General features: G+C 40.3%; 1 protein-coding gene and 1 non-coding gene across 2 annotated transcripts in view; both read right to left on the bottom strand.

Moving 5' to 3' along the window:
• Nucleotides 1–7500, bottom strand: part of LOC123520855 (CLIP domain-containing serine protease 2-like) — a 53270-nt gene that overhangs the window by 42100 nt on the left and 3670 nt on the right. The window lies entirely within an intron of this gene.
• On the bottom strand, nucleotides 6787–6860 carry Trnam-cau. Its single transcript has one exon. It is a non-coding gene; the product is annotated as a tRNA-Met (tRNA).

Consider the following 7500-nt stretch of genomic DNA (forward strand, 5'->3'; position numbering starts at 1 on the left):
CGGAAAGACATGGCGTGGAAACTTATTGCTTTGACGAGATATTGATGGATTTCCAGTTGAGGTGAGAGCTGGGAGTGTGGAGGCATCATTATCTCCACCTGAGCCAAGATTAATGATGATAATGACGACAATAATGAGGAAGACGATGATGACGGTGAGGAGGAAGAGTAGGAGGACATGGAGGAGGAGGAGGAGGAAGAAGAAGAGGAGGAGGAGGAGGAGGAGGAAGATCTGATTCTCTGGAGCGACTCTGATGGATTAGTCACTTCCATGGATTAAGACTCTCTCTCTCTCTCTCTCTCTCTCTCTCTCTCTCTCTCTCTCTCTCTCTCTCTTGTTCATGTCCCTACTTTGCTTTTACTTACTTTCTACAAATTTCCATGGTTTTTTTTTCAACTTGAACCTCTTAAATGATTCTAGTAGGATCCTCTCTCTCTCTCTCTCTCTCTCTCTCTCTCTCTCTCTCTCTCTCTCTCTCTCTCTCTCTCTCTCTCTCTCTCTCTCTCTCTCTCTCTCTCTCTCTCTCCTCATTTCTCCTGTTTATCTTTTTTTAATGTTAAATGATGTTTTTTTTTTTTCTTCGCCGTATTTAAAGTTGACGGATTATCCATTTTTTTTTATTTTATCAGTTTTAGCATTACTGAAAATATTCCGCCGATTCTTGTCTCCTGGTTCTGCTTTCTTCCTTTATCAGTCTTTTCTTACTTTGTATTTGTTATTTTAAGTTCTTTTACTTTTTAAGGCCTCTCTTAATTAAATTGACTTAAATATACATACGACTTATTTTTCATGTGTCCTCGTGTCCTCGTTTTCTCAGTTTATTGTTTTATGTAATTGTTTCCATCGTGTCCTTGAGTTTTGATGGCTTCGTTCACTAGTTTTCATTTTTTTCGTTTTCGCTTCATACAGAAAGATAAATGAATGGAATAGACTCAGTTGTCATGTTGTTACGGTGGACACATTACAGAGTTTCAAAAGATTAGATACAGTCATAGATGGGAATGATAGATGGTAATAGTTAGATAGGTAGGAATGTTTCATGCAGGGACTGTCTCGTGTGGGCTTCTTGTAGCATCCCATATTATTATTTTTTTTCATGTTCTTATATTCTTCTATGCTCGTATGCTACTTACGTACTCGTGCTGCGTCCTCGTTTTTTTTTTTTTTTTTTTTGTATCAATTAATTCCATTACATTTTTTCTTTCCTTGAGATATTTTTTTTGTACTGTCTCCTTCAGAATCCTGTTTTATCTTTTTTTTTCTTTCTTTCTTTTCTTTCGTATACTGACCTATGTATTCTCCTTGCATCCTCCTTTCATTGTAATCTACATCCATGAGTTGAATTTAAATTGTTTTTTATATTTTGATTTATATATTGCTCATGTTCTTTATTTATTTATGTATTTGTTTATTCATTTATTTTTTGCCCTGTCCTTGAGGTACCGTATCGTCTTGCTGTCTGCGTGTGGCGGTAAGTACAGAGGTCAAAGCATCAGTTTCGGTTCTCAGCTTCCAGGAAGAGAAAGAGAGAGGTTGATACATTTATGTTTTATCTTTGTACCCTGGTGTGTGTGTGTGTGTGTGTGTGTGTGTGTGTGTGTGTGTGTGTGTGTGTGTGTGTGTGTGTGTGTACTCGCTCATTGAAGGGGAAGTCCCAGTTCATAGTTTAGCAACATATACCTGTCCTTTCTCCTCTTCCTCTTCCTCCTCCTCCTCCTCCTCCTCCTCCTCCTCCTCCTCCTCCTCCTCCTCCTCCTCTTCTTCTTCCTGCCAGTATGTTTTTTTGGTATTTCCTCTTATTAGCTCTCATTTTCTGCATTCATGTCCTCATCCACCTCATTAATAAATTTACAAAACTTACTGGGTTGTCAGTGGCTTAAGAGAGAGAGAGAGAGAGAGAGAGAGAGAGAGAGAGAGAGAGAGAGAGAGAGAGAGAGAGAGAGAGAGAGAGAGAGAGAGAGAGAGAGAGAGAGAGAGAGAGAGAGAGACAGACAGACAGACAGACAGACAGACAGACAGACAGACAGACAGACAGACATATATCCGCATGATCTCGTTCTATGAAATGCCTGATCAGATCATACGTGGGAAGTGAACTTTGGGATTCCCACTGATCCTGTTTTTTCTCCTTCACCTCCTCCTCCTCCTCCTCCTCTTCCCCCACCTCCATCATCTACTGCTTCTCCTCTTCCTACTGCACCACTGCCATCCTCTTCTCCCTTGTATTTGCTATTTTCCAGACCTGTGACCTGTAGTATTCTTCCCTGTCATCGTCCTCGTTCTGCTATTGTCTTTCTCCACCTCCTCATCTTCGTCCTCCCCTCCCTTACGTATTCTCTCCTCAGCCACATTTGTACCTATAGCAGTCTCCCCGCCCACTTTCATACCGTAATGATTCTCTCTCTCTCTCTCTCTCTCTCTCTCTCTCTCTCTCTCCTTCGACATGACTTGGTACATAAGCGGTAACGAAAGCCTTTATTCCTCTGTGTGTGTGTGTGTGTGTGTGTGTGTGTGTGTGTGTGTGTGTGTGTGTGTGTGTGTGTGTGTGAGCAGTTTTATCAATAAAAATTATGTGACGTGTGAAAGAAAAGTAGAGGTGAAAATGTGCATTCCGTCCACTTCTACCCATTCCCCTTCTCCCCATTACACACACACACACACACACACACACACACACACACACACACACACACACACACACACACTATAGCTTGTTGTATTGAAAACACATACCGCTTTTTTATTTTTCCCTCTTGTAAAGTAAAATTCTGGACACTTCACGTTCCATTTTTAGGTTTTTTTTTCTGTCCTCCTCCTCGTCTTACCCTCCCCCACCTTCTCGTCCTCTTCCCTCTCCTTCTTCTCCACCCTCTTCGTCTTCTTAGTAAAGGAGGCAAGGGAGGGATGGAAAGAGAAAAAGCGAAGAGATTAAATGGCAAGATATCCTTTCTTCCATATACAGTTGTTGAGGTGTGTGTGTGTGTGTGTGTGTGTGTGTGTGTGTGTGTGTGTGTGTGTGTGTGTGTGTGTGTGTGTGTGTGTGTGTGTGTGTGAATTTCACCTCGGTCGCCTGCTGGTCACCCAGCCAGTCTTCCCCATTACGGAACGAGCTCAGAGCCCATAGACCGATCTTCGGGTAGGACTGAGACCACAACACACTCCACACACCGGGAAAGCGAGGCCACAACCTCTCGAGTTACATCCCGTACCTATTTACTGCTAGGTGAACAGGGGCTACACATTAAGAGGCTTGCCTATTTGCCTCGCCGTCCCGGGACTCGAAACCGGCCCTCTCGATTGTGAGTCGAGCGTGCTAACCACTACACTACGCGGTGTGTGTGTGTGTGTGTGTGTGTGTGTGTGTGTGTGTGTGTGTGTGTGTGTGTGTATTAAAAAAGCAGGAAAGGAAGGTGTGTGACCTGGACGATGAGGTGAGCGAGAAGGAAGCAACATTTTCAGAGTACGTGGTAAAAAAAAAAAAAAAGGCTTAGAGAGAGGGAGCGCACAGAGTCAAGGAGGAAAGGAAGAGAGTACGTACAAGTTAAGGAAAGATCAAGGATAGAAGGTTAAGAGGCTGGATTTGAAGGAGGTAAAACTGTACACTGAAATAAAGTGTAGAGAATTTAAGCTATATGGCGTGTGTAGTGGTGTGTAGGTAGGGAGAAAAAATGAGTGTGCTAGTCAGATGAGAGAAAACGACGCATGTGTACTCGTGTTGTCAAGGGAAGAGGTGCTGGAAAGTGGATGGGAGCTGATAAGGAAGTGGTAGGTATGGGGGAAATACCGAGGCCCCAGCAGGTGTGGGTAACGCCCGGCTGGGGATTTAACAGTGGTCAGGGCACATCTTAGGTCCACACTGGCTAGGTTGTTTGTGTTGGTATTGCTGTGGTGGGCAAGGTAAAAACTTCACTGGGAGAACTCGCTTGGGAAATGAAGGTTATTTTACTGTCCTTCGCTGCTACTCTTAACGGCGTTGCTATTGCTTCTGATACTACTGTTGATGACGTTGCTAATACTGCTACTGCTGCTGATATTAGTACTATAACTATTATTATTATTATTACTATTATTATTTTTGTTATCATTATTATTATTATTATTATTATTATTATTATTATTATTATTATTATTATTGTTATCATTACTATTGTTATTATGGCAGTCCCATCGTAATGCAGCGTGACACCGAGCCAAAATACAACACTCAATAAAGGAGAGAGCAAGGCCAGAGGATAAAAGTAGCAGTGTGTGCGTGAGGATTTGAGCATCAAGGGAGGAATTAATGGATGCTTTCCTGCTGTGTTCACCAACGTGGATATGAGTGTTAGAAAATATAATGATGGTGTTTTGAGGACGATGAATATAAAGATAATGAAGATGAGGACGATAATGACGATACTATTCATGGTGATAATGTGGTAATGATGATAATAATAGTAGTACCAGTAATAATAATAACTACCATCATAATAATAATAACGATGATAATAATTACAATAATGATAAAAATAATGATAATTATAATAATGATAATAATAATAATAATAATAATAATAATAATAATAATAATAATAATAATAATAATGATAATGACAATAATAATAAAAATAACAATATCAATAACGATAATCATAGTAACAATGAAAATAACAACAACATTTAAACATTTTGAACATTTACCTGTAAGGAACAGTACTGTAAGAAGGAAAATTTTGACCAACTGAGAGAGAGAGAGAGAGAGAGAGAGAGAGAGAGAGAGTCATTCATTCCACAGCCACACAGCGCGAGGTGGCAACCACAAAGGTGACGTCACACATCATGTAGAACGATTGGCTGGTGGACCAACGGAAGATCACCACCACCACCATCACCACCTCGCAGGCCACGCTCAAGGCCATTTATTTAGATTATTTTTTCTTCTTTTTCCCCTCTACCTGTTCCCTATTGTCTTAACGGTGTTAATGCACCCGGAGGTGCCTACGCACCGAACTGTGTCTCCCTTGAGTACGATAATATACCATACACACACACACACACACACACACACTCCAGCATTAAGTGTTTTATGGGTACACGAACATACAGTACTATTATTTTCTATCATTATCATTATAAAACCGAATAACCACAAGATGAAGTAATAAAAATGTTATCATGTTCCTAATATTAATGTTGAGAAGGCATTTCAGCCTCGTGACATAAAAATAAATAAATATATATATATATATATATATATATATATATATATATATATATATATATATATATATATATATATATATATGTGTGTGTGTGTGTGTGTGTGTGTGTGTGTGTGTGTGTGTGTGTGTGTGTGTGTGTGTGTGTGTGTGTTTGCATAACTCGTTGCTGACGTAGCTGATGATTTTAAAATGTGTTAACGACACTGATATGATAGGAATGGTATGAACTCCATGCAAATGTTGTACAGTCCAGTGGGAAAAAATGTCAGTGGAATGTTTTGCTTTAGTATTGTCATGGCTGGTGGAGATAGTGATGACAATATATGAATAATATACATGTTAAGGTTTTGTATGATGACAGTTCAGCGGCTGCCTTGAACTGGCTGTAAGATTCCGTGTTTTATCGCTAGTCAGATCTTGTCAGTCTTTGTTTTCACCTTCACAATGTATTGCAAATTAACATTTGGCCAATACTTCTGACTAAACTTCTCCTACCGTCACTGTTTCAGTACTGTCTGCGCGATGGTTTATCTGATATTTCTTGCATATCACAATTTCTGAACTCTTTCTTATTTATCTAATTCATCTGCATTTTTACATACTTATTTACCTTTCACATAATTGTATGATATGATACATTTTATTAATTACCTATATCAACCGCAGATAATATTATTACATTTACATTATATATATATATATATATATATATATATATATATATATATATATATATATATATATATATATATATATATGTGTGTGTGTGTGTGTGTGTGTGTGTGTGTGTGTGTGTGTGTGTGTGTGTGTGTATATTTATTTATTTTTTTTATGGTTCTTTGCGTTCAGGTTCAATATTCCCAACTTCCTTCATATGTACGAATGCAATACATACGTGGCACAGTCGGTATCGGAGGGAGGTGAATAAGAGTTAAGAGAAGGTTGCCTTGATGTGGAATCATGGAGGCTGACTGTGATAATGACAAGATCCAAATATCATGTACATATTTAGATTTTGTGTAATTCATTTTGTAATTAATAGAAATATTACCAACAATATGGCTGCTTTTATTATTTCTCATTTTGCAACTCCTGCATCTACCTCTTCCACTACCACTACCACTACTACATACTACTGCTGCTGCTGCTGCTGCTGCTACTGCTATTGTTGTTGTTGTTGTTTTTGATGTTGTTGTTGCTGGTGGTGGTGGTGGTGGTGGTGCTACTACTACTACTACTACTACTACTACTACTACTACTTGTTGTTGTTGCTGTTGTTGCTGCTGCTGCTGTTGAGGTGTGTGTGTATGTGTGTTTGTGTGTGTACGTATGTATGTGTGTGTATGTGTGTGTGTGAGTGTGTGTGTTTCACTGTTTGATCTGCTGCAGTCTCTGACGAGACAGCCAGACGTTACCCTACGGAACGAGCTCAGAGCTCATTATTTCCGATCTTCGGATAGGCCTGAGACCAGGCGCACACCACACACCGGGACAACAAGGTCACAAGTCCTCGATTTACATCCCATACCTACTCACTGCTAGGTGAACAGGGACTACACGTGAAAGGAGACACACCCAAATATCTCCACCCGGCCGGGGAATCGAACCCCGGTCCTCTGGCTTATGAAGCCAGCGCTTTAACCACTGAGCTACCGGGCGTGTGTGTGTGTGTGTGTGTGTGTGTGTGTGTGTGTGTGTGTGTGTGTTTACAGTATCTTAGTCTTAAAACTTTAAATTCAATCGGTGCCCAATTTTCTTGTTTAGGTTACTTTTGTGTTTCATGCTTATTATAATTTTAAATATCACTTGTCCATATTCTGGCCACTGAAGGACGAGTAAGGAGAATTTTGCTCTGCGTAGTTAGATGTTACCTTCGTTTACGACTGAAAAAGCACTTGGTAACACGGAAACTCTGACGGAACAGCATTCTATTCCCATCTTTTTTTCCTCTCCTACTCCCTTTTTGTCTGTTCACCCGGTAATCCTCCTCTTCCTCGTCCTCTTTCTTGGCCCTTATTTCTCACCCCTAGTATTTTTCCATTTTTTTCCGGATAATCTCTCCTTACTTGCATTCTCCTTTCTCCCTCCCATTTATTTTTACCTTCCTAATCCATTGTATCACCTGATCCCCACGCGCCACCACCTCCCACACCTCCCCGCCCTTCTCCACCCTTGTTGTTTTTCCTCCCTAACGCCATCCATCTCCCTTCCTTGTTCCTCCCCTCCTAGGCCATTCCCACACGATCCCTCCACCTAATGCCTTATCCCTCTGTTTTATTTCTCCTCGTTCACTTCCCTT

This window comes from Portunus trituberculatus, chromosome 47 (genome assembly GCF_017591435.1).
Source record: "Portunus trituberculatus isolate SZX2019 chromosome 47, ASM1759143v1, whole genome shotgun sequence".
Taxonomy (NCBI): domain Eukaryota; kingdom Metazoa; phylum Arthropoda; class Malacostraca; order Decapoda; family Portunidae; genus Portunus; species Portunus trituberculatus.